At 47.3% G+C, this 27,741-nt stretch overlaps 1 protein-coding gene across 8 annotated transcripts in view; it reads left to right on the top strand.

The window, feature by feature from the left end:
- Window positions 1–27,741, top strand: part of WWOX (WW domain containing oxidoreductase) — a 958,224-nt gene that overhangs the window by 666,803 nt on the left and 263,680 nt on the right. The window lies entirely within an intron of this gene.

Here is a 27,741-nt window from a genome sequence, read left to right as displayed (position 1 = left end):
TCAGTTCATCTTTCCTCTTTGGTTACTCATCAGATCCGATGTTTGGCTTGTGCCATTTTTCATTTTGAATAAATGGAATCATAAAAACAACTCCATTAGCGCTGCTTTCAATAATATTCATGGTGCTCATGCTACCCTATTAGTCTCTTCTTTTATTTCAAGGATATTAAATAAAGTTATACTTTTAATCGGGAGCATTAAAAAAAAAAATACAGTGTGCACTGCAGGAGATTGCCGTTAACACAGACCCTGTTGGGTGTTTTCTTCGGCATTTTCTTCCCGAGAAGCCTGGTGATTAATCTCTCCAGAAAAGTACCAGTTTTCACAAGTGTTGATATCCTGAAGCTTCAAAGAACTCATTCGACAGAAGGAGCCACCCCTCTCTTTTCTGACCCAACCTGGCTGTGAGACTTTGCTCACAGCCAGAAGCCCTGCTTTCTCCTTCAAGCACAGTGTTCAAAGTCCATCTTCAAAGTCCCAAGTGCAAAACTCTCAGACTCCTGGGCTTCCCCCAGAGGACAGCAAGAAAGGGAGAAGAGACCCAGAGATGCAGAGATGAACTTTGAAGGAGCCATTCTAGCAATAATCCAAAGGCTTCCCTTTGTTTTGCTAAATGTGGGAGGGCGACAGATCGGGGGGGTGTGTATGTGCAGGGCCGGACTGTTTAAGCAAGGTCGTAGAGTAGCTCCCGTGTTAGAGCGGGGTGCTCGAGAGCCCTGTCGTGATGGGAACTGGGCATTTTTGTTTGATTTCTTCCTTTTCCTCTTCGGTTCTCCCTCTTCTTTGTATGGTCCGTACCCATCCTCCCCAAGCCCCGGCCAAACTAGTGGCCATCCCTTCGCCAGCCCCTATCACGCCCACCTGCGGGTACAGTATGATGCTGTCCCGGGAAAGCAGGAATCCCCTTTTTGTCACTTGCCACCCCGAGCCAGGATGCAGCAAGCAGCATCTCTCTGCCGGTGACTTCTGGGGAGCCCTGGAACAGAGAAAGGGGTGACAGCCTCTTGGTGTAGAGCTGCATGTTTGCTGCCTGTCTCAGGGCTGGCTGGCTGTCCATCCTTCGAAGTCTTACGGGAAACGCCAGAAATACTTCCCCTGGTGAAAATCGGACAGGCTGGCAGCAGACCTAGCTGTTGAGGCAGTCTTGCCTGTTCTGTGCTCTCTGCTCTACCCTGTCAACAGCTGAGCCTTGTTCCTTTGCAATAAAACCCCACCACATCCCTTTGTATCTTTTTTGGACCTGCTTCTGCACTGCATAATTGATATTACAGGGAGGAAAAGTGCTCTGAGTAATATTATTCACCAAGTGAAGAGTCACCGCTGATTAATTACCTCAAGGACGAGGGGATGGCGACTTTTTCTCTGCTCATTGGAAGCCCCTTGCCTCCCGCAGCTGCACGTGGGGCAGGGAGGGAAGGCCAGGGCCGAGAGGTGGGCGCACAGCTGGGGTGAAGGCATTTCAAATGTCAGGCAGCCCATTGGACTGCGGCAGATCAGACCTTCCCCGTGACTGCAGCACGAGCCTGGGCCAAGGCTATGCCCTGAGCAGAAAATCTTCTACCAGCTTCCAAACGTTCTCTCCGTGTCTTGGGCTGTAACCCGCAAGCTTTGGCTCAACCATCAGGCCCAGCTCTGCGGGGGGCTGTTGGGACCAGAGCAGCTCAATATTTCCTGCTTGGTGAGAAAGGCCAGCTCTTTTCTTAGTGGGAATCCACTTTCCCACCCACTGCCTTCTAAGAATGAAAGCAAATCTCTTGTGCTTTTTTTTTTTTCCCTCTCCAGTTTCAGCCTTGATCTGCGTGGTTGCTTCTGCCCCTCCAACTCTCCATCTCAGGTTAGCTTCCCAACTGAGGAAAAAGTGAAGAATCAGTAGGGACTGGACAGTGTCTCCCAGGGCCTTGCAAAGCGTGAATCCCTGCTGGGTCAGGGCTTAACAGTTCTGTTTGCCCTCTAGACCCCCCAGGACACTTCACTCGGGGCATACAGCCTCTTCAGGATGCCTTTCCTCATCCCTTACATGAAGATAGTGGGGTAGGTCACCATAAGCTCCTTTCTAGTCATGCCAGTAGAGCAGGGCATTTGTGATATAATTTGCCAGGTGCGATAATTATTCATTCAACAAACACTCACTGAGAACCCCGTGTGCCGAGAGAGCTGCTGAGCCTGAGGAGAATAGATCTGCAAGCCGGAGTGTAGAAAACGGGTTTGGCACAGAATAGAGGGAGGCTCCGTGAACCCGCGGGTGGGATACCAAATGGCCTCAGCCGTGCGTGCTGAGCTAGATGCGGAGGAAGTACAGAGAAAGACCAGTCCTAGCCCGAGCTCTCAGCCCTTCCTGGAGTCGCACAAGAAAACAGACTTACATGGGAATTTCTCACCTGCTTCATTAGCTTTTGAACAAAGAGGAAAAGGGAAGGAAGAAAGATGAGTAGTGACCAACACGAATTTTTTTTTTTTTTAAGTATTGAAGCTTTTTTTATTTTTTAAATAGTAGATACTTTATTCTGAAAGCATTAAATTCAGGAAACATAAGCCTACGCTAAATGTTACATTAGTTTTACATCAGTTGCTTCTCTGGCTCCGTTGACGATCTCTGGAAAAGAAACTCGGCTTTATGCTTCTTTGCCTGCTTCCTCTTCAGCCCCAGCCGTGGGAGGTAAGGATATGGTCAGCCTCTCTGGTCTGTCTGAGGAATCAAAGAAGTGTGGAAGTGGCTTAACACATCACCTGGCAGGTGGTTATTAGCCAATAATTTTTCAAAAATTCCTAGGTCAGTAAGCACCTCTTACGAATGTATGCATCGACTTAACCAGCAATACTACCCACACCTTTTACGCTGCTGCCCGTTCCTGTGTCTGTCGTCATTCCCGATTTACAAAGGAGGAGCTGAACTGGTCCATGGCAACACCTTTATCTGATCATCAACATTATTCTCTGTCCTGAGAGTAGTAGGGCCCCCCACTGATGACAGCAAAGTGGGAAAACCCTCTGTTAAAAAAACAAAAAACAAAAAAAACCACCAGCAGCACAACAAAAAATAGTCAACAAACTAGCAACAGACACAAAGTTGAACACCAGTGTTAGGGCTTTTCTCACAAGCAGAAGTTGCCAGTTACTGGCACTAAAATGTCATCACTTAGATGATCTCGTAAATGTTTTCTCTGGGTGTGAGAGTTGCGAAGAAGGTAACTAGTCCCTTTGCCACACATTCGGTCTGCCTTCCAAGTGTTTGTGCTATGATTACAGTGGCAATATCTTAATCACCCGGTCCAGGACCTTTTGGAGAGAGCAAGGGGACAGCGGGCATAAGTTAGGACACCTGGTCGTCCTAACTGTGACCCATCCTACTTTCTAAAATTCTGGGGTCTTTGCATCTGGCCCTTCTGTCAAACTTTGGTCCTATACTCTAGTGAATCCTTCTCAGTTGAGTAGGAGCAAGGGGAATAACCATCTTTCCTGCCTTTAAAAAAAGCACAATAATCACGTCTCTTTCCTGCTTGTCGCTCCCACTGATTCTCTGTATTATATCTGCACATCCTACCCCTACCTCCCAGCTGAGGACCCCACCCTGGAGTGTCCTTACAAGTGTGTAAGATAAAATATATTGTCCTCCTCTGCTGCTTTGAACCAGAGCTGTGAACCACTGAGATGTGTATCTTCGGGGTCATTTGGAAGTACTGTGTATTGAGGTCGTCCATGGCCCTAGTCTATGACCAACCCTCTATGACGGGTTGTACCCTCCGTTACCAAACTGCTGCTCTAGGCGTGAGCTTGATGGCAGGCCCCAAGAGAGGAGAAGAAGGACTAATTGCTGATTTCGCTTACGTGTTGGGTCCAAATATATTTGCTTCCAACTTGAAGAAAATCTGAGATAAGAAAATTCGGATCTAAAAGAAACAAACAAACAAAAAGAAGTCAAGCAAATAGACTGTTAATGTTGCCCCCGGAAAGACTCCTTCCATTAATAAAAAGGAGGGGCCCTGAGCTTTAAGATGTTAGTCACCTGAATGCAAGAAGAAGAGTATTCATTTTTAAAAAGAATTTCTTAGGAACGTAGGCCAAGAAGCTCAGAATTTCAAATGTTAGTTGTGTAGGGGAGAAGAACGTTTTCCTCAGTTCTCCGAGGGTCCCCGGCTGGGTCTGAAAATTAAACTGAAAAACATAGGTCAGCGAGAGAAAGACATAGATTTATTTAATATAAGTTTTATGTGACGTGGGAGCCTTCGTAAGGGAGCAGTTAGACCTGGGAATTTTCATGGTAGATCTGAGGAAAGTGGGCAAACATGGACAAATATGGCTGTTTGAGGAGTGTGAGTACGGGTATTAAACTGGTGGAAAGTAGCGAGTCCTGCTTTTTAAAAACATTCTTTTGTCTTCAGAGATAAGGATGTTCTTTTCTTCTGGGTTTAGGGAGGGTACTTCTCCTATGAGAGTTTTATGACCTCTTTCAGGATAGACGAGCAAGAGAAAGTCCCAGGAACTTTCCTGTTTCTGCCATTTTGTCAAACTCCTTCAGCTTAAATATTCAGTATTGCAAAATGCCATATTTTGGGGGGAGCTTGTCCTGAACCCCATCAGTTGCATCAAACACATTTCCACCCAAAGTGTCAGAACTTGGCCCAGGTGGTTAGTTGGAACGCCCCCACCTCAGCCATCCCAGACCCCTTCTCCCATCCCTTAGTCAACTGAAGGCCGGAGGTCCAGAAAGGAGGAAAAAGCTTTTGTGCTAGGGACTTAGTGGTGATTCAGTGCATGCCTGTGGGGTGGGACGGTGAGTGGGTGGGTGGGTGGGTGAACAGACGGACGAGTGAGTGAGGGAGTGAGTGAGTGACCTGGGCTGCAGTATTTCTGTCGCCCTGGTCGCAGGCCTTGGGTAAGCTCTGGTGTCTGAGGCGAATCCCACGTAGCTCCTGGAAACCAAGGATTCCTCAGCAAAGCTTCAGCCACCTAAACAGCAAACCAACCTTCCAGATGAATTCTGTCCCAGGGTGTTCTGGGACACAACTATTTTATCTCCCCAAGGGAGGAGGAAGAGGAAGGGCAGAATTTTGCTTCAGAGGAAAGCTTCTGGCCCTTGAAGGAGATGATGATTTTGTGACTACTGTGCAAGCCCAGCCAGAAGGGCTCTTTGAAGTGTAAAGGTGGCCCGAGAAGGACTTCCTCTGATCCCCCACCCCAGGCTGGAATGAATTCTCTCCAGGCGAGGTCCCTCCAGGCCCCTCCAGTCCTGAGCCCTGCTGTCAGCTGTCTGCTGCCTTGGCCCCATCAGCTGTCCCCTGCAGAATCAGGCCAGGTTTACAAGATACGGTCCAGGGTTCCGGAGAGACGCAGAATACGGTTACGTCTTCCAGCGGATGAGGGAAGCAGGAGAGGGAAGATCCTGAAGAAATGCTTCAGGAAAGACAGAGGTTTCATTTGGCTCCAGGTCCGGAAGGAAGCCGGGAGGAGCGGATTCTCCTCTGTGAGAGCACGCCTCCTCCCGCCGCCCGCGCTCCCGCAGCTCTGCCGGGACAAGGTCTCCTGACCTTTCATTACCTTTATTATCCGAGGGGTTCTGTTCCCTCGCTCAGAACCAGCACTGAATGAAACAGGAACAATAGGATAGTATGTCAGATTCCGCGCAATCTCGTGTGTGTGTGTGTGTGAGAGAGAGAGAGAGAGAGAGAATAAACAAAGAAACAAGTGCACAGATGAGCCATCAGCCATTAGAAGTGCTTGTAAGTGCAGTTTAGGCAATAAAGTTGGGCAGTAGCGCCCGGGGGACGTTACTTCTGTTGGGGTCCAGAGGGCTTCTCTGAGGTCACCTTTCACCAGGACAGAGGATGACATGAAGCCTATACAAGGGAGACAAGAGGAGACCCGTCGCCAGAGAAAGAGGGGACAGCCGGTGCTGAGGCCCAGGGCAGGGCCGGGGCTGGTGTACTTACCCAAGGGGCAGGAGGCTGGACGCAGGGAGGAGGTGAGGAGGAGGCAGCCTGAGAGCCTCGTGAGCGCAGACTGTGCATGGCTGCGGCATCGCCGGCCTGGGGAAGGGATGTGCTGCTCGTTTCCCGCGCTCCATCAGTCTGACCGAGCCCTGGCACGCTGACCCTGTGGACCCTTGTAGTGCCCAAATTCCAGGGTAACCAGGTCCCCAACCCCCAGATCCCCAAGGCCCGAACTACTCTGAAGGCCCAGCGTGTGGCTCCTTCGCTCGTTCAGAGACAACAGAGCGCCCCTTTGAATGCCTTTTCACCTCCCCTTTATCCCGTCTGGCCCATGGAGAGGGATGGGCACGCTGTGTACCTCGAGATGCCCAAGGGGGGAAAAATGGAAAATCTAGATCCCCTTTGGTAAGAGCGGCCTTCGAGCCTCGTGTGCTCTCTGTTCAGCTGTTAAGATTGTTATTAAACTTTATGGACCATAAACCCCACGGCAACAAGGAGAGTGAGCATCCATGCTATTACAAGAGTGTCACAACAGGAGCCGTATTTCATGGCCTGAAAAGTACGCACGGTTGGCCTCCCGCAAGCCCGGAGTTGCCTCCTGACTGGCTTTAACCCTCAGCCTCTCTTTTGCCTCCGAGCGAGCCAGTTGGTGCAGAGGCTTTCTGGAAATGGCACTCCTCTTCGATGGAATGCCCTTGCAGAAATCTAGGTGGAGGGCCCAGCTTCTGAAAGGCTGGGATCTTGACGTTCCCTAACTCTGTTCCCATCACGCCAATATATTTCTGACCAGGAGCGCGTAGTCCATTCTCCAAAAGAAAACACGTGGCCCCTGTTTTGAATGAAGCGTATGATGGTTCTACGCGTCCGCTCAGCCGCATGCAAAGAGGCAGGCAAAGGAGGGTGTGGGAAGATGCCAGGCGCGTCCGAAGCCAGTGACTACGTGTCTAGGCCAGGAGAAGCATGGCCGGGCCCCCGTGTGGTGCATGTATATCTCTAAGGCATTCATTTGGCAGAACAGGAGATCGAGTTAGTTTTCATGTTATTTCTTCCCAAGTTTCCCTGGTCCCTCTCAGGTGCGTGCAAGGACGAAATGCCATCTGATCTAGCATCGGGATGTGGTTGTACAGAGTATGCTTATATTTTATTTAATCCCCAGGAAACCCAGATGCCATGAATTTATATTACCTTTTTTGTGTGTTTGTTTGCCTTTGGATACGTGTGCCTGCCCTTGGTGGTGTTCCAAATGTTCCTCCTGTCCTTGGGGATGACATTCCTCTACCCCTTCAGAATCAGGTGGAGACAGGCTACTTGCTTCGGCCGAGAAAGCATGAACACACGTGTCCCGCCAAGGAGCATGTTTAAAAGCCAGGATGTGGGGATTCGATGCTTTTCTCTAAGAGTAGAATCATGGGGTCACTTGATGAGACAGATTCCCCAGCATCCGGGGTCCCTGAGCGACTAAGAGTCACAGAGCCCCCTGCCAGCCTCGCCTGGACTCGTAGTCTGAAGCACAGATTAAGCTTGTGCCGTGTTAAGCCTCTGAGCTCTGGGAGCTGTTCCTTACTCAGCAGAACCTTCGTCCTGACTGGAGCAGGGCCTCCCATTTCCTGGGACAACAGTGTATGAGGCCTTCCATGCTCATAGCAAAAAGGGGTGATTTTCCTCCAAATAAAGTGCATTTCCCTTCACAACGACCTTTCCTTTTTCTTGGTAGCATAGGTTCATCCACCCCTGCTTTCTGTGAAGACATGAAAGTGCCAGAAAGGACAATGGCTCAGAGACAGAGGCAGGTGGAGTGGGCAGCTCTTCAGGCATGGCGAGCCCTTCTCCCCGCCTGCCGTGTCCGGCTCACAAGGCACTACCGCGTTCATTGCTCTTGAGCTCAGCATGTGCCGCGGTCACCTGGGTGGCACCTGTTCCACGTGCGCAGAATCAGCCCCTGCTTCCGGGGATTCGGAGTCCGTAGAGAAGCGTGGGGCCTGCAAGTCCGGATGAGGAACGGGCCCCCCATCCTGGGCTGCGGGCCTTGCACTGTAGAGCACTGGGCGGGGCAGTCAAGCGCGCGGCTCCCAGGGCCCGAGCAGTCCGGGTGCTGAGTCCAGAGTCCAGCTGCGGCGTCATCACACGCGTTGCTGTGGTCGAGTTTTCCAACGGCTCCGAGCTCCGTTTCCTCACCTGTGAAAGGCAGGCGGTTCGAGGACGGCTGCCTGGCACGCAGCGCGCAACCCATGTTAGCTCTCGTCTACCCAAACCGAACCAAACCGTCTTTCCTCTTTGTTTTATCATTCACGGAGGTGACAGTGGTGGTGATAACGGAAGACTCCCGGACATTGTGCTCTGCGTTTTGACCTGCGTTGTCCCACTGAACTCGGGCGCTAATGCCACGAAGCGGTCACTGTCATTGCCCGCATTTTGCACTTGGCAAGTCTGAGGCTCGCAGAACGGGCCCGGGGTCACACAGCTGTTGCGTGGTCATTTGCAGAGTTTTTCTTCTGTACCTTCTCCTGAAACCGCCTCCTGAAATGCCCTCGGTTGTGCTACTGGTGACCAGGGAACAGGTCTCTGTCACGTTCCTTGGTGCCTCGGGGGAGAGGCCCCCAGCAGACGCGCACCCCCGGCATGGAAATGCAGCCTGGCAGTCCAGGGGGAAAAACACCTTGTAGAATTTCATTTCTTATCATTTTATGCCCCCTTTAATTTTCATTTAAGTTTCCCTCCATAAAAGGCAGTCCCTTTGGCTCTCGTAAAACTTTACGGTCTTTACTTGTAACTAGGCAATGGTACAATTGATTCCCTAAAACCAACTTCGAGTCAAGTTATGTAATTAGCCAATAAGGGAGGCCAAGACAGGAAGATGCACAAGGCTCCCCCTTAAGAGGTCAGACATATTATCTTGGTTAGAGGCCGTATCTTTAAAACACCATCAGCTTGGAAAACATTATCCATTAGCAAGAGATCAGAGCAATGAGAAACCTCAAAAGGTCGAACAGTCCATTCTGAGGGCCCCACAAAGAACTCAACGTCCCAGAAGGACGATTAGCCTTCGAGCTCTGGAATGGTCTGAGTGCACAACAGGTCTGGGTGTTGTGTTTTTTTGTGTGTTTATTTATTTTTTTCCTTCTTCAGTGAATTAACCCGTTGGATTTCAGCTCTTAGCTTTTGCTTCCCGCATCCAACATCCCACATGACATCTGGCCAGAATAGATTGTTTGATCGCGTCACTGCAAGTAGCTGAGGCAGTGTAAGGAGATCTGAGAGCTTGGGCTTCGAGACAGAAAACTCGCAGTGACTCTGATGAGGGGTGTGCTTCTTGTTTTGTGTAAACAGAAGCCATGAGCATACTTTCCCTGATTTCTGGCAAATAACTAGACCACGTTTCCCAGCTTCTCCGGCACTAGCTGTGGCCACACGGCTGGTCCTGGCCACTGGCATAGTGGCAGCAGCGATGTTGGCCGTTCTCGCTCTGCCCCACAAAAACCTGCCATGCACAACCCTCCTTGCTGTCACCCCTGCAGGTCTGCAGGCCACACAGTAAAGACGGTAGGGCCATGAGATGAAGACAGGCCCGAGTGACTGCTCAGAGCAAAGCCACCCACTGGCCAGGAATATTAAATTTTGGACTTTACGTGAGCAAAGCACCTTTTATCACATCACCCTGCTCGCACAGGTGTTCATGCTGCCGGTTTTGGCAAGGAATTATGGCCAAAGGTTCCCTGATATTGCTGGTCAGTCTGAGAGACGTGAGAGCTTGAGACTTGCCAGCCCCATTTGGAAATGGAGGAGGGCCCCATCGTTCTGCTGTGGCCACATTATCTCCTCACCCCCCCCCCCCCCGCCAGCCATGCTATGCAAAGAAACCACCCGCGCTTCCTCTTGCTCTATTTCCCTGCCCGGCACTTAGCACTGTCTCATCCATCTATCCATCCACTCGTTTCCTGCTAGCTTATTGTTTTTGTTTTCTTCCCACGGACTGTAAGCTGCAGGAAAGCAGAGACCACGTGTTTCTCTTGTCCACTCTGGGTCTTGAGCACGTAGAACAGTGTCTGATATTCCTAGGCGGGGCTGTAGGAATATCTGCTGACGAACGAACGAACGGCCGTGGCAGCGTGCAGCTGCACTTTTGAGAAAGCTCCAGTTTCGTGCGATTTTATCTTTACAGAAGTCACAGAATGAGAACTAGTGTTTTATTTAATTAGAATGTATGCAGTACCAACTCCGAGCCAGAAACAATGCTTGAATGTGCTAGGCGTCATGAGAAGAACATGTGACCCTGCCCTTGAGCAGCTTTTGGTCTGGCTACAGTGGAGAGACAAAAACGGGCAATTCCCAGGTCATCTGTTGGGGTGTAAGGTAGTGGTTGATACCCGAAATATGGAGGATGAGCACTCGACCTGGTCTGGAAGTTTCAAGTAGAGATCTGGAGGAAGATGGAGAACTCCTTGCTGGTCTTAAAGCATTCACATTCAGCAGACAAGGAATATTGGTGGAACTTCTATTCTGGGCAGAAGGCACAACAATTGAAACCACTTGGTATATACAAGGGGGTACGAGCAATTATTTTTATTAGAGCATGAGTTACAGCTCAGAAGAGATAGGCAACAAGGCTAGAGAAATAAATAGGACATTGGTCCCTTGACATCTTTTACTCTGAGGTGGGGAGGTGGGATTAAGTTGTTCTTCTGATGGGCTGGAAGAAAGTGAGAATGAATGCCACTGTCAGTGGTGGTGGGAGGTGGGACAGGAAGTTGAGATACTTCACCCATGGTGGCCTCAAGCGCATCAAGGAAGTAGGAAGCCAAATGTCATCTGAGAATAGGGAAGGAGAGGTTAGGGAGGGCCCAAGCAGACCCGGTGAGGAACCAGTGGTGTTGGCAGTAGGACTTGCAAGCTTAGCCATTGCCTCCCATTTCACTCAGGTGCCATCCCTTTATAACAAATACCACAGACGGTGGGGTGGGGAGTTGTAGAGAGCAGGAATTAGTTCTCACAGTTCTGGAGGCTGGAAGTTCAAGATCAGGATGGCAGTACAGTCAGATGAGGGCCGTCTTCTGGGTCGCAGACTGCTTGTTGAATCCTCGTCACTGGGACTAAGTCACCCCCTAAGATCTTTTTTAAATTATTTTTAAGATTTTATTTATTTATTTGACAGAGATCACAAGTAGGCAGAGAGGCAGGCAGAGAAAGAGGAGGCAGAGAGAGGGGAGGAAGCAGGCTCCCTGCCAAGCAGAGAGCCCGATGTGGGGCTCGATCCCAGGACCCTGAGATCATGACCTGAGCCGAAGGCAGAGGCTTAACCCACTGAGCCACCCAGGCGCCCCAAGATTTTTTTTTTTTTAATAATAGCACTAATCCCATTCGTGAGGGCTTCCCCGTTTGGTTAGGATTTTCACATGTGAATCTTCTGGGGACACAAACATTTGAGCACAGCAGGTGGCATAAAGCACAGCCACCACTATTTTCATAAGCCTTAACCAGATCTACATGTAATACAAAACAACCCTAAGTGAGACAGACATGTGTGCTCTTGCTGTTCTCACCCAGAAGTGTTCAGAGGCTATCCAGGCTCTGGGATGGCTTTGTATTTCCCCGGGGGACTTTTCTCGCTGCTGTCCTCAGCTCTCCCTTACGGTGCAAGACCCCGCACGCCAGCCATCCCAAGCAACAGGAAGGAGGAAGGGGCAAGAAGGAAGTGTGCTCTCCGGAAGCCGTCCGGGAGGCGCTATGCGGTGCTTCCGTCAGCAGCTCTGTTGCAGAGATGGAGGCTGACTTGGCATCTTTCAGTTTAGAAGCTGTGTACCACAAGCAGTTCGGGTTCTACTGGCCCCCGATAGCTGGAATGAGGGGCACAGATGGCACGCCACGGACTGATGGGAGTCTGGCCGTCTGCAAGGCAGAATTGAGAGGCGCTGGCGGGCAGTCCGTTTGCTGACAGAGCCCACCGACCAGACCAAGAGGCTGCATGTCAGACGCCAGCAGTGGAGCAGCCGAAGCAGGAGAGGCTGGAGTTTAGGATTTTCAATACAGAGAAGGTCTGAGTGGTACCAGGTCCTGGTTTGCTGTCGTGAGACCGATGGCCAGAAGACGAGGACAAGGACCTCCAGAGCTGAGGTCAGGCAGCCATGGCGGGACAAGCAGATAATGAAAGGACGCACGACAGACAGAAGATTGGGATTTTATAAGACTCTTCACCTAAGTATCTTCACACATCAATAACAATGTGGCAAGTTGCCTGATACTTACCTTGACCCATGTGTTCAATGAAGATCGCATGGCAGGTTGGACTGGGGTTGCATTGAAAATACCGCCTTTCCGTCTTCTCTACGCTCATCCCCATCCCCCTCTTTACCATGTGGCCTGCGGAGACTGAGAGGGTTCTCTTTGCAGGATCCTTCCGTTCACTGAGCATAGAATTTGGTAACCCGGTCACCTGATCCTCCACCATTTTGGCCAGTGGAATTCCATAAGAGCTAAATGTTGCGTATCTGCAGTACAGAAGACCCCTTTGCAGGAACTCTGTAGAATTTTCCGTTTAACCAGCATCACTGTTACCCTGCAAGGCAGTCACAAAGTGTAATCTGGCTTAATATGGCTTATTGCTAGTGATGATTTTTGTCTCTCCAAAGATGCTTCTGGATAGGTAAGTCCTATGCAGAATTCTTGGGCAAATGCTACTATGCAGATCAATGCACCAAACATCACCAGGGTACTGAGCATTGCAAATTAAAAAAAAAAAAAAAAAGTCACACTGTGACATTGCTGATTCCCATTAGCGAAATAACAGATGATGTACCATTAATTGACTCGTCCGCCATTTAGGGAAGGTGCTTGTCTGTGTCTTTCCTTGACCGGAACAATTGTCGAAACAATTTCTTTATGACCTCACATCCCAGCGTCTGCCTTGATCAAACATTTGCTTATTGGAATCATTTTGAAAGGGAACTTGTTACTGTTCACAAGTGTACATAACTCTCTACTCTTCCACTTCCGACTTTTAATCTCTGTCACCCCAGCTTTATAACAAGATGAACACTCCAGGAAGAAAAATGGAAGAAGTCTGAATTTTAATTTGCTGTTTCTTCACACACACAAAACACCCTCTGCTCAATCAATGCCCAGAAATGAAGGCCAATAGATAATGATAACAGGGCCTCGTATTTCCCACCTATTGTTCCAGACTCTAATTAGGAAAAGGGAATCGGGGAGCATTGTCTTCTCCCAGTGTGCAGACACGATGTTATCATTGTGTTTACAGCGTGGTCAGGTTCCCAGCACAGCGCGCTCCCGCACGGATAACCGTCCCATCTTGATAAAACAATGCCCTTAGCTGAATCCTAAACATGCTGCACGAGGAAGATCTTGTGCTGACGGCAGGGAGGAAGCCACACGCTAACAAACAAGTTTTCAAGCCAGGAAGTTTTAATCAGTTCTTTCTACTCCAGGGGGTATGATGGATGGAGGTCCCGTTTCATAGGGGTTTCCTTTAGATAAAACAATAATACCGTGCTCTCAAGAACCTCATTCGACAGCAGAAAGCTGTGATTAATCCCCCAAAAGTCAAACATGGGAAGACTGGCAAGATGAGATTATTTGCTGAGTATAATTAGCTACAATTATCACTGAAAAGAATTTTGGGGGAGGGGTGTGGGATTCCACTTTTAAAGGAAAAAACTTTGTAAAAACAAATTATGAGCAGAGTAACCTTACAAGTCGCCATTTTATCAATCTTGGGTATTTGTTTAAAATGAAAGTAGAGGCGAGTAAGAATTATTCCAGGAGAACAGGCATCAATTAGGATTGTCCCAGACCATTTGGGATGAATGGCCACCATTTGCAGATTTGAAAAAAATCAAAGTGGCACTGCCTGGGATAGTCTTTAACTTAAATGACTGATGGATTCTGGGGGAATTACTTCAAACTGTAACAACTCAAAGTCAAGAATAGCTTTTCCTTTTCCACTGTATGGAGTTGCCAGTGTTTAGGACTTTCTATTGCAAATGAAAGAAAACTTCACCCAAGTAAGCTTTACTAACTGGAAAATGTAGCTGTGACAGGGAGATCAGGTAAAGCTTGATCCAGAAGCTAAATGATCAGTACATGACTTCCCTCTTTTCATCCCTTGTTTTTATTTCCTCAGTATTGGCACCATTTTCTGATAAGCTCATTCTTGGATGTCAAGACAAAAACCTCAAAAACCACATCTTTCTAGGTTCAAACCAGTGGGAAAAGACCAGACCATCTCTTTTTCCTCTTGGATTCAGTCTGACCTAGCTCTGATTACATGCCCATCCTAAGTTAATCTCTTTGGTTAGAGAGATTTGGAAGTCTGACAAAGCTTGAGTCACAGGATTCACCCCAGAATATGTACTGCAGACCTCCAAAGGTCATAAACCAAGACCAGGGGAGGCTGTGGTTCCCCAAAATCTATGGTTTTTTTTTTTTTTTAAATTGAGAAGATCTGTGTAATGGGATGAAAATGCTACTTATCATTTATCAAGCAATATGTATAGATCAAGAAATAGCTGCTAACCTAGGTGGAATTTTACTACATTTCCTATCTTCTCAAAGGAGCCCTTTCTCAATCTATATGTGTAAAATTGTTGCTTTTCTGCTTTCCTTGATGTAAACCCCCACAATCATTTTCTGGCAGGGTTGCAGGAAGGCTTGGTCATTCTCGGTTTTAGGACAAGTATCCTTGTCTCTGTTATGTATGTATTCAAAGGTCTCTGCAAGGGTAGGTTGGCTTTTATGAAGGCTTGTTCTTTTCCTCCCAACATGGGCTGCATTATGCTTGCTATGGTTTGGGGGATTTCTATCAGTATTAGTATTATTAGTTGTATTAATAATGATAATAACAGCTCATGTTGACCGAGGTTGATGAGATTAGTTCTGTATTAAAAGTCTGAATATCTTACCTTATCCTATCCTCAGGCCCTGGTGGCTTTTCTTCCCACCACCCCCATTATACAGATTAAGAAGTTCATGCTCATAAGGGTCAACTTAATTGTCTAAGCACTGTGTCACAGAACCTGCTCTTATTGTGATCAGTGAGCATCTTGTGTTTCCCTTCCTGAGCTGTGTCCTGCAAGAATACAGAAGGATAGTTCCTTCTGTTACATGTGGTAGAAAGACTAGCTTTCTGTTTGGGCCCAGGGGCCCAGAGAAAAAGTCTCTGGGTCTAAGTCATGGTGGCACTTCCTGTGCAGGTTCCTTAAGGGCAGTCATGGTGTCAGCAGCCAACGGGTTATTCCATTTATCACTTCCACCTCAAATTAATAGGACACCTGAGGTCCGTCACTAAGTAGGTGAGAGAGAAGAATTAACAGTGGTGTGGCTAAGAAGAGAAATACGAACCACAATGACCAACATACTTTGAGCAGTTACCATATGGCTGGCCTCTGTGATATTCCTTTAAGATCATGAAATTATCTAACTCCTTCATCAGTTGTATGTGATAGGGGCTCCCTTGTGAACCCACTTTACAGATGAGTAATCAAAGGCTCAGGAAAGTTAGGCAACCCATTCAAGAGCCAGCAGAGAGCAAATGGTAGATTCTTGAATTTACATCTAGCCGGTTGAATCCAGACTTTGTCCTTATGTAATTTGCTCCACAGTGTACCCTGAGATCAGCACTAGATGATCCTTAAAAGCCATTACTATCATTTGTTGAACAGCCATTGTTGCTCGTAGGCAGCTTTATTTTCTAACATGGGGATCTTGGAGAGATGCCCTGTGTTACTGTGTTTCCAGTCCAGTCTGAGCAGTTGATTCTGGATAGGTTGATGCCCCGCTCTAGAACTAGGAAATGATTTAGGAATACAGACCAATATGCACATAGGCTTGCTCCCTGATTGCATCCTTCTCACACACGTTCAGAAAGGAAGAACAGAAGGGATCCCTTATCAGTCCATATAAACTAGGTGTGCTGCTATAACAAACAGTCCCACAATCTCCATGGCTTACAGGAACAAAGAGGGGCCTGCGTGCACAGAACAGATCTGGGCTGATGGCATAGCCTATCTGTAGGACTCATTTCCTAGGGACACAGAGATAAGACATGCTCTGAAAGCCTCTTGCTAGAGGTGACACCTGTCATTGTAGCCCTATCTCTTTGGCCAAAGGAAGTGACCTGAGCGCTCTGGGGCAGGGATGCATGATCTCCCCCTGGTGCAGAGACTAAATAATCATGCATAATAGTATCATATCCTCTGGGGGCTAATATGACATTTCTTCTATGTGCCTCTTTCCTGCCTTGCCGCCCCAGATCCCGAGGTCGTAGCCACCAACCGTCCTTTAAACTTGTGGCTCTTACTTGTCCCCGAAGCCTGGATGATCTGCTGTCTTCAAGACCCACCCCAGCCCTTAGAGTCACTGTTTCACGGCCCCTGCCCTCATTAAACATCAGCCAGGGACTGAAAGTGCGCCTAATTTTACTCATAATGCGAAGAACACTCAGGTCAGAGGCTTGACCCCTCTTGATTCACATCTTAGAAAACCCTCCTTTGTCTTTTCAGAGAAAGTAACGAGAGATGGAGATAGAGAAAGAGTGACCTACTTTTTATTATCAGCCCCATTTCATCTGCAAAACACGACTTTTCTCTTCTGATTACACTGAGCATGAAAATAAAATGTTTTCCCAAAGACCTGGCTTTGGCTGTCGTGAGAAAGGCCAGGGGCTTGTTCAAAACTCTGATCAACTCTTTGATCAAATGATTCCAATTTTTTAAAATCATAATTGACTTCCAAACTGTTCTCACTGCCCACGAATAATATATGGCACTTTTCTACAAATATCAGCCGCAAGGTGGGGCGAAACCAGCTCCCAAACTAGCTGTTTGCTTGATAGTAAGCTCTGCCCGTTCAATATAGGTCACATTTCCAACCAGATTTTGTGCTCATCCTGCATTACACCTTGTAGCGAGGGGGGAAAAAAAGAGCTTCTTGACATCTTTTTGAAGAATGGCGCTCTTTAAAAAAACATAAGGGAACTTTTTTTTCAAACACTATAATGAGGGTATTCAAGTCTGCAGGCAAAACAGAGCTGTTTGAAAAGACATTAGCCTGGAAACCGCACTGTGCTGAGATAGACACGGCTACGTCAACATGCTGCATTTGTTTCCCTGCGACTTTTCCCCGACTCACAGCGTTTGCTAATGAAAGTTCTAGCTGACATAATTTTAGCACCTGCCAATGAAGACAAGAGGAGTTCACTGGCCACGGGAAATAACGATAAAGCAGGGAGAGTGAATATCATCCTGCAACCCCAAAACACCGAAGTCAGAGGAACCGTCGCTCTTAATACCCCATCGAGGAAAAAGAGTTTCAGAGAATTTTCACAGTCATTACCTTAATCGAGTATCATAATAACATTGTCATTTAGACTGAGCAACTCACTCAATTCCTCATTTTCCTGGCGAGGAGACTGGAGTTCAGGATGCTTGTGTGGACTCTGGCTGGGTGTGTGTCGGTCATGGTGGCGGTAGAGAGACGCAGGGACTCTGCTGCCAGCTCTGTCCAAGTACTGACCATTTAACGCTGAGCAGGGGCCCGGGAAGACTTGGGGGTCAGCCGCCATCTCCCAGATTGTCTTCTGACAGCATCTACACGTTGGCGGCGGGGGGTGTGGCGTGTTCTCCCTAAAACACCCCCCCCCATGTCTGAGAAGTTCTCACAGAATACCCTGAAAGCCATTATATTCACAACAATGATGTATTACAAAGAAGGGACATGAATTAAAAGAAATCAAAGCAGGAGACACCCAGAGCAGAGTCTGCGCACAGTGGCAAATGCAAAGCCTCCATGGTTCTCTCCCCGAGAAGCGCTGTCGCTCTTCGGGACTGCCGTGTGAGCACACTGCTGGCTCTGGCCGCTCACCCGAGCCTCCGTGTTCAGAGCTTTCATTGGGGCTTCACAGTGTAGGCATTACTGGGTGACGGATTGCCCCACAGTGGATCTTAGTTTCCAGGTCAATTGATACCATGTGATGCGGTCCCCATACTGCTGCACTGTTGGCCTTTCTGGAACGGTTCACCCCACCCCAGGGCCATCTTGGTGTGATTGCTCCCAACCCTGAATTGCATTGTCAACACTATTTAGGATGTCCCAAGGCCCCAGGCCAAAGAAGACCCTCCTATCAGGCATGTATTCTGCATACAGGTAGTAATACTAAAAGCAAGAACTTAAAACTAAGGTTTTATTTGGCTCAAAATATTAAAAATCTGTATGGGAAAACAAAAGATTCCACATCCGGAAGTCAAAATTGTCTCTTCCTCCTCTCTTTCTACCTTGCCCACTTGCGCTACACCTCACCAAAAGAGCAGCAGCATCTTTATTTCTAGACCAGACTATTCCAGAATGGAAGGGGCAGTTTTCTTCTATGTGACCCCTTGACCCATCCTGCTATGTTTTATACCTGCCTTTCCTAATACCTAGTTTATATGTTGTACATTATCTTTCCTTGGGGGTGAGAGGCAACATAGCAACGGTTTCAAGAAATAGCTTTGGAAATGCTACACACACACACACACAGTTTCAACTCATAGTATGCTAGCAGCTTTCATCTAGAAATCTCTTGAGGGAGGACGGACGTCTCAATCTTCCATGGAATCAAGTAGTTGATCACTTTTTCCTGTTAGAGAAAATCAGTCACGTAAACCTTATTCTTACAGAATAATTTAGCTTTTACCTGCTTCAGAAGTGTCAGAGGGAGGATTCGATTCAGGAGTTTCATACGTGGTGGCCAGATTGATTGCTACAAATTATTATCCCATCGAGAGAGCCCCATTTAGAGAACGGTAACCAAAGGAAAGTTTCTGTAAGGGTTTTTGCTTTGAGCAAGCTTGACGACCCTGTGCCTTCTAAAAGGATTTGGACTTGAAGTTCAGAATTCATACGCATTTTAGAAAGAAACTTTTTGAAGTAGTTAGAGGGATGGTATAACACTTTTGAGATCAACTGTGCTTTTTTTTTTTTCCTTTTGAGTTTGGTTTTGGGGGGTTGCTTCTAAAAAGCGTGTTTAAAAAAATGGAACTTGCTGTCATCGTTTCTATCAAGAAATATTTATTGACAAATCAGGATAATGGCATAATGGAGAGAATCCAAGCTTTGTAATCAAAGCATCTCCCTTAAAACTTGTCTCTGCCATCTGCTCACTGGTTGACTTTGCGTCAATTACTAAAACTTTCTGCAACCCAGAGTCTTTATCTGTAAAACCCTGGTCGTTAGGAGAGTGAGGAAGCAGATGTTGGTAAGATACGTGTCACAGCCCTATGGAGTGTTCAGAAAGTGTTAATTTCTTCCCCTAGTATTCATCCAAAATTTATTAGTTGGTTTCTGAGTGTTTGTGTAACTGTTTAAGTGTTTGATAAGCTTACAATCTGGTCATTCCGTGAGGTCTGATGTTTAAGGGTCAGTAACTTTTACTGTTATTTTAGGGTGGTCTGTTTAAGTGATCCTATAATATTTCCTGTTCATCATTTTTAAAACCACTTTGTTGCAATGTATTTTAAATGTATGGGCATATGTCTGAAGGTAGATATCTCTCTCATTATATTCTAGCAGCAATGGGCTCTCCATTTTTTTTTTTTTGATAGTAAGTACATTTCTCATCTTTGTCTTATAAAAAGTGTGTTCATTAGCTAAGCTTTGTGAAAGCCACGTGACCAAGGCTGATCATTGCTGCCACTGGGTGGCAGCATACCAGGACTGAGAAAACAGCCCCTCAGCTGCTCGACTTGTAAACATAAAGTTCTAAAATGGCATCAAAGTGAGATCCGGGCTTCTTCAGCAAAATATGTTAATGAAGTTTGAGAGAAAAGCTCCAGGGACAAGTATGTCAATGAAGTCGGGTAATAATTGCCTTCCTTGGTGTTAAGAAATGCCCTAAAATCTCCTGTGTTTAGTTCCCAGTTGTTTCCTGCATATTTTCACTGGGGAGCCATAACTGTAAAACAGAAAGGATAATATTACAGCAAGGAGGTGCACATTTTTAATATATTCATGCTTCACAAACTGCAAAGAATTCTGTTTCCCGATGAGAACCAGGCTTTCATACATGTCCTTTGCCAGCGATTTTAGAAGGGGAGTTTCCACCTTCAAGACCTTTGGTGATATTTCGTTTCTCTATGAGGGTGAAGATACCATTCACTTTTAGAGAGCGATGCTTTGGCCAGCAATTAAGTACTGGTCTCCCGAAGGCAGTCTGGCTCAGGCCCTGGCCCTGTCCTAACGGTGTTTGGTCACTTCTCAGTCCCTTCGTTTTTCATTTTATCACACTCTTGCTTACTCAGGAGTGAAGGGGAAACACGGAACTGTTTCCAATCAGGAAACGTGGCTGGGCAGAAAGAAGCCGAGCCTAGAGGAGAGGGGGTAGGGGAAGAGAAAAAGCTAACTATGGATTATAGATCCTACCATCGATTCAAAGGGAAGGAGACGCAGGAAGGACAGACTGCTGTTCTCAAGCACACAGTACAGGGTCCTGAGAAAGTAAAGCGTGGCCCATTCAACTTAATGCAGTTATCCGTAACTCCTTTCGGTTCCTTGAGTTTTAAGTTTAGTTTGGGGAGCATTTGTCTTCGAGGGGCAGAAGCACAGTTACGTTAGAGGCATTTAGACACCTGTTTTTGCTCATTTTGCAGAAAGCAAACATTCTTCTTTGCAGATGTTCTGTGGCTGCTGGAGTAGTTTGCGTCCATTCATTCGGCAGGCCTGATGGCTCAGGCAGCATGTGCCGGTTATGTCCATTAGTGATTGTTAACATGTTAGAAGCCTGCAGTGCCGGTGGATAATAGCTGGGACAAGCCTCCCCCGATCCAGCAACTAAAGAGTTACACCCCGCACAGCAGAGGCCTGGGCTCCAGTGTGAAGACTTTAACAGCTGTGTCTGTTCTGAATGGCCAATGCTCGTGCCATAAACGCTGTGTAATATTTCAAATAGGGCGGCTGCATCCCCAGATTCTTACTGGGTCAGGAGCCCTGTGCTGGAGTGTGTTCCCCAAGCAATGCACCTGCCCGCCCCCGCCTGCAGACAAGGTGCATTCTAGCCCAGATCAGAGAATGGCCACCAGGTACTGGGGGGAAGAGGGTTTAACACTGAAGTTCAAGGTGTTTAGGGGAAGATCTGGCAGAGCCCTGCGGTGTTTGCAGAAGCAGAGACACAGACACCAAGCAAATCACTGACTTCTGAAGACTCGAGAAACAGAGAGGGGTCTGAAGGAAGGAGCTCCAGGTCCAGCCCCCAGCAGCCTTGCCTGGGGCTCTGGACATTAGCCAGCCTTCTCCACCCTCTTATCTTCCAGAAAGCTGTTGGGAACATTGTTTCAGTTTTTGAAAGATGTGATAGAATCAGCCTGCAGTTCTGGAAGAATCTGGGTCTAGGCAGCAAGAGATAGAGTGCCGATTTTGACCTTGCCCCAGTAGCAAGGGGGGCTTGGGGAAGACTTGTAGTACTTCTCCAAGTCTGAGTTTCCTCCTGTATAATATGAGTCTCGTTTTGAGGAAGGAATAAGAAATCTATTGCCTGTGAACAGGACTGTCAGTGCGTGGCCAATTGTTACTATGACATGAGTCACTTGAGTTTGAGCTTTGTGGAATGAACAGAGGCCTTTTCTTTTCTTTTTTTTTTTTAGATTTTGTATGTTTATTTGAGAGAGGGAGAGAGGCAGAGTGACAAGCAGATTCCCCCTAAGCTCGGAGCCTTGTCACAGTGCTCCATCTCAGGACCCTGAGACCTGACCTGAGCCAAAGGTGGGTGCTTAACCCACCGAGCCACCCAGGTGCCCCTCTCAGATCAGTTTTTATCTGGGTGACCTTGGGCAGGTCATTTAATTTCTCTTGGCTTTGGCTTCTTCAGGTATAAAACAGAAATAATAATAATAAGTCACACTCAGTGGGTTGTTTCAAGGACTCTCCTGGATAACACCTGCCAAGGGTTATTGAAGTTTTTGGTGCAGAATGGACCACCAGGGAATGTGATTATTTCTCCTGTTATCACATGTGTCTGTTTCCACGTCTGTTTCTAAGTTCATTGGAGATAGAAATGAACACACAGCATGCGTGCAGCCCAGAGCGTGACTCAGGCTAGGCACCCAGTCGATATTTGATAGATGGACACTGGTTATTTGATCTCTGAAATCACGTAAACACCAGCACGGTGACGCTACATGAGCTGATGGACTATTTGCGGTCGTGCATTCTTCTTTAAATCCAAACCGGAGAGAAGAAAGGTAATTAAGGCATAATTATGAGACTTAATCAAGTACTTACTTATTGACTGTGCTTGGTGCCCAGGTTTGTGTATTTTGACTCTGATTTTAGTTTCATCTCAGTGTCCCAGTGTGGGGGAATTTGCCCATGTCCCCTTGAATAAGTGTCTTTCTTTAGAAGACAGATTAAGCAGGGATTTCTCTTACTGTGTTTATTTTCGTTCCCAACTCTGAAGCCTCAGTGAGTTATTCTTCTGCCCAGACACTTACATATTCTTAGCCATCCCTTTTGCTTAAGCTTGCAGAGATTTGTGCTTAAAACTAAATAAACAGTCTCAGTAGTGTGTGTGTGTGTGTGTGTGTGTGTGTGTGTGTGATGAAGTCTTACTAGGACGCATAAACAAGAAAAAGAAAAATCGTCATCATAGACCCTGGATACTGTGGTCATCTGGACTTCAAAAGCCCTTTGTCCGTATGTATTTACATAATGCATTCTCCATGTTTGGGTTTCATTAAACCCATGAGTTTAATAATAAAGTGTTTAGACATATGCTTTTTCTTGTTCTGAAAATGTTTTCCCTTTTGAACTGGATCGTGATTTTTTTTTTTCTTTTTTGGTACAGATATTTGATGCTTTGGGGCCTGTTAAAATAATGGTATAGACTTTTCCTAAATAGATGAAATGTAAGAAATCCTGAGAAGGGGTTTCTTTGACTTACAGGGGAAAAAAAAATAATAGGAAAGACAAAATGAGAGCACATTTGGTTCTCACTCGTCAACACTTTTATGGACCCGCATTGCTGTGTTTCTGTAATGTTGTGAATAAAACACAGTTTAAGTGATCATGCAGCCTCAGTCTTAGAAAATAAAAAGATATGAACTTGAACCCAAGCTTCCCTGTCGAGAGAATTCCAATGTGTTTCAGCCCTCAGCTTCATCTGAGTTAAATTTACAGTATTTTCTGCCTACAATAACAACAAACAAAGCACGCCTTTAAGTTGAAATGTTTGTTCAACTTTGTATATACGCAAGCATATAAATGTGCTTCTCTGTATATATAACGCATAGTCACATGTGCTTAACGTTCGATTTTTAGGGGATTTCCTCCTTGCTTTCAAATCATTGCACAGAATATCCAAGCAGACATCGTGTCAGAATAATCAAAATGTATTTAATGCTCTCTCAAAAAACCCATTTAAGAATAAGATCGTGGTTTGGGGGTGATTTTCAGACCATAAATTGAAGTGTAAATATTCAAATTATTTTCATAAACTCTTCAGTTCTGTTGGGCTTTTATGTTATCATACAGTGAATTTTTTGTATTTAACTTTTCTAGCAGTTCTCTTTTTTAAGAGCCTCAAGTGTCCCATAAAAAGCAAATACTTGAATTTTCAGTTTCTAGGTACTGCATATTTTTCCTTCTGCTTGCCTTATTTTTATAACAGTGATTTATAAAGACATTACTAAAGAAAAGGAAAGAAGGATTTTGAAGAGGAACTGCTATATAACACTGCTTAAAAATCTATTTCCAGTGCTAAGGAGAGAAAAACAAAATTCTGGCATCGTATCAGTGTGTGATGTGGGATCTGAGTGAGACAGCCATACCTTGAGTCATTATCATCCCAAAATATTTATTGAGCCCAGTGGAGAAGGAGGGCAGAATGGGGTCGCCAGGCTCCATTTCCTTTCCTGGGGGTGAGGGGAGGGTGGGGGAGGGGGACTGGACGGTCAGCCAAGCGCCCCCAGCACAGGCAGTGCTCCTCATCTGGGGAAGAACCATCGTGGGGAAGGTGGCTTTAAAAAGAAAATGGAAGGACAAAGTGCCTAAGGGTCTGGGAGGGATGACCAGAGTCTGAGCTCAGGCGGTGCAGTAGAGCCAAGGAAGGCAGGGACTCCGCAGATGCTGGTGCCTGGGGACTCCTGCTTGTCCCCCAATAGCCAATCCATTCTTTCTTAGCAACAGAATTTTTTGAGGGTTACATGTTGGTTCAGAGTAAGAGCTCCAGGTCCTACCCGCCCTCTCTGTGCTCTGTGATATGTGTCCAGCGGGGTGGTCGGGAAGTCCCAGGCCTCCCTGCCTGCTTCGGGTGCCACGTTCCCTTCCTGAGGTCTGGGAGGGCGGCCCAGGGGCTGATAAAGGCACCCTGTTGAGCGCGGAGAAAGCGGAGGTGCCCCAAATTCTATCATGCCTAGGACTCATTATTCTAGGAATTTTGTTTGTTTGTTTTGACACAAACTTCTCTTGGATTGAAGTCACTGTATTTTAGGGTTTTCTGTTAATTACAGCCAGTCTTACCTAATAGATTTATCAAGGACAAGTAGTAGAATGAAAAAAATATGAGTGAGTAAAGTGAAGGGAAAGCACTAATTGAAAAGCCTAGAAATATTCTGTGGTGCCTTTGAAATATCCACCCCACAAGTTTGTTGACATAGGTCATGCCCCGTTCTAGACACTGAGGGGACACAGACATGACAAACGGCAGATCAGTGTGGAAGTAGCTTGGGAATGAATGATTTCTGGGCTGACATCCAGGCTCCACCTCTAACTAGTTCCCATATGGCCCCGGGCATGGTACCAGCCACCTCCGCTTCTTCATCCGTATAGTGGCCATAATAATATATCCCTCCCATGGTTGATGTGGACGTCACACAAGGGAATGCACGTGACAGCTTTCGTATAGTGACCAGCATATGGTAGATGAGAACTTAAGATTTGGTTTGAAATGTTCAATTATTGCCCTCAAGGAGCTTCCAGTCTCACAAGGAAGACGGATTCTTGTCAGTGCCTGAGCGGACAGTCCTTGCACATAGGAATCATGGGGAGCCGGCAAGAGCCCGGGCCCACTGTATGATGGGTGACTCGGCAGCCCAGGTCGGGTGCTCTGGGAACAGGTAGGAGAAGTTCTCAGCCTGGACTGGAGGGAGCAGGGGTAGCCAGGGAGGGTCCCCTTTTACTCTGAGACCAGAAGGAGCCTGTTCTGACAAAGGACGATGGAAAACGGATGGCGCTTGGCACCTGGTGGTTGAGCCAGAAATGGAATATCCAACTGTGCGTGGTCAGAAGAGATCGCTGGGTGGGGGCTTGCTGGTCAGTGAGTATTACTGGGCATCCGCTCTGGGGACAAAGGTGAGGATATGAATGCAATTAGGACATGATCCTTGACCTTGAGAAGCCTGTGGTGTAATAGAAGAGGCAGCTACAAAAGGCAGTGAGCGTCGTATAGCGCAGAACAGGCAGTCATGGGATCATCTACAGGTCTGGCTAGAATACAGCAGGACAAGTATTTCATTGTGTCCATCTGGGGAAGACATTGAAGTGTTCACAGAGGAAAAGATACTTGGGCAGAAGTTGGAAGGCAGTTCCAGCTTGGCAATACCATTCTGAGCTGCTGGTGTGTCCAAGAGGCTTTAGCCCTACCCTCCAAACACAGAGGCAGCCCTTTTCCTGAGCTGATTCTAAAGTGCTGGGTCAAACTCAGGAGGAACTAAGATGTCTGGTGTGACCACCAAGTAGAGAGGTTTTTCTTAAACTGACCGGGCAGTGACCTGAGGCAGCCCCTGAGACGATCCCAGGTGCCCCGCGGCCGCTTTTCCACTCTGGCACTTTTCTTCGTTCGGACATAGCCCAGGGCTGGATAAGAACATGCTGCGTAAGACAGTTCTTTTTCACTTCGCCCCTCAAAATGTGCAAACCGACAACCACAGATAGATCCCAGATGCCGTTTCCCTGTTCTCGCAGACCTTGAAGTGGGCCCTGCCAGCAGGCACACCTGCCAAGGAAAATGCTGTCCTCGAAATGTTCCTGGCACCCCCTTCAAGAGATGCCGACCGAGGGCCGAAATCGCTGACCTCCCTGAAAGAGAAGCCTGCAGCTGCGGCCCCGGGGGGGACCCTCCCCCGACTGGGAGGGCCCTGTGGGATCAGAACAGACTTAATCCACATCACAGACAGCGGCCCACCGCTCACAGCTGGGGAAGTGGTGGTTTGTAGGAGGAACCTTCCCAGAAGGCTGATGACTCGGATTGGTCCCAGGCACCTCCTCAAGACTGAACAGACAAGGTAAGGAGCAAGGAGGCACCGGCAATCACCGGTCCAGTGCTGGGTCCAGAGGACACATTTGGTTCCCATGTCAACCAGTGGGAGATTACGGTGAAGACGGAACTATGTCCCCTTTCCAGCAGCGTAAAGAGCGGACCACCTACAGCCCAACCTGGACGTTCTGTGGGAACAAGACGCATCAAACTCTCTGATAAGACTCTCTACACAATGTCTAGCTAGATCGGGGGAGCAGGGCTTGGGACTCAAAGGGGCCACTTGGTCGCCCGAGTGCTTTCTCCCATGGGACACTCTTTCCGAGTTTTGATTTTTTTAAAAGGTGCCGTGATGGTTGCAAAAACCAAGGTGGTTGGATGGCTTAGCTAAGATCGGTTGGAGGAAACAGAATGAATCCTCGCTGGCCACACCCTGAGGCCTGTGGTGGGGGCGGTCAGAGGGTGGCATCTCTTTCTCTGTGCCCAGCTCCCCCACAGCTCCTGCGCAGGGTCATTTGTGGAGGAACTCTAGTGCCAGAACCAGAAGTTTAAAATCTTATATAATTGGTGGTGGGGCCACAGCAGGCTTGTTAAATAGGACAATAACATGTTCACAAAGGTGACTGTAGAAGATTCAAATGGAGATAGATAGACAGACAGACAGATGGCAGATGTCAAGGAAGAAGCAGCTGGAGCCTGGAAAGAAGTTACGAAGTGACGACTGTATTTTTGTCTCAGGGAACCAGGAGCATAGTGGTCCATGGACAGAAAGAGGGAAGGCAGGGTCAGTAGCTGGAAGGGAGGGCGGTGACGGGTTTAAGGGCTGACTTTGGATATCTGCAGTGAGTGCCTCCTTAACCTCTGAGCTCAGTTCTCATTCCTTGGACTGTGCTCCAGGTGACTGCCTGTGATGGTCTATCCCAAGCAGGTTTTTCCAGGTCTATCCTGGATGGTTCTGAGCCTTCTGAAGATCTGGGAACCCAAGTTTTGCGTGGTCGCCCCAGGGTGGATAAGGCTCTTACTGGCTGGAGCCCTTTCCTCTGTAGGCTTACCCGCCCCATGAGTAAAGGATGCGTGAGGGATACTGCCAAGTAGTCGAAGTCGCCCGTTAAGTTTTTAAAAGATTAAACATTTTTAATTAAAAATCAGCCCACTCGATCTTCATTGTGTTGGAATAACCATAACATAAGTTGGACCGTCTTGGGCATTTTTAAGCGTCTAGCTCCATAGTACGAAATGCATCCACCGTCATCTGTTCCCGTGACTCTCACCAGAAACTCCAATTCTATACCTGTTCAATACCAACTACCCTGTCTCCCTCTCTCCGGCCCCTGGCAACCACCAGTCCACTTTCTGCCTTTATCTCAGTACTTGGTATAAGTAGAATCTGTAGTTATTTCTCCTTTTGTGACTGGCTCGTCTCATTTAGCATGAAGTCCTCAGGGTCCGTCCACACTGCAGCTGGGTCCGAGCTTCCTCCCGCTTTACAGCTAAATTGTTACCCATCCCGTATATATGTCACATTTTGCGTATTCATTGCTTCATTGATGGGCACTTGGGCTGCTTCCATGTTTTAGCTGTTTT

The sequence above is a fragment of the Mustela nivalis genome (assembly GCF_964662115.1).
Source record: "Mustela nivalis genome assembly, chromosome: 18".
Classification (NCBI taxonomy): domain Eukaryota; kingdom Metazoa; phylum Chordata; class Mammalia; order Carnivora; family Mustelidae; genus Mustela; species Mustela nivalis.
This window is presented reverse-complemented; position numbering and strand designations above follow the sequence as displayed.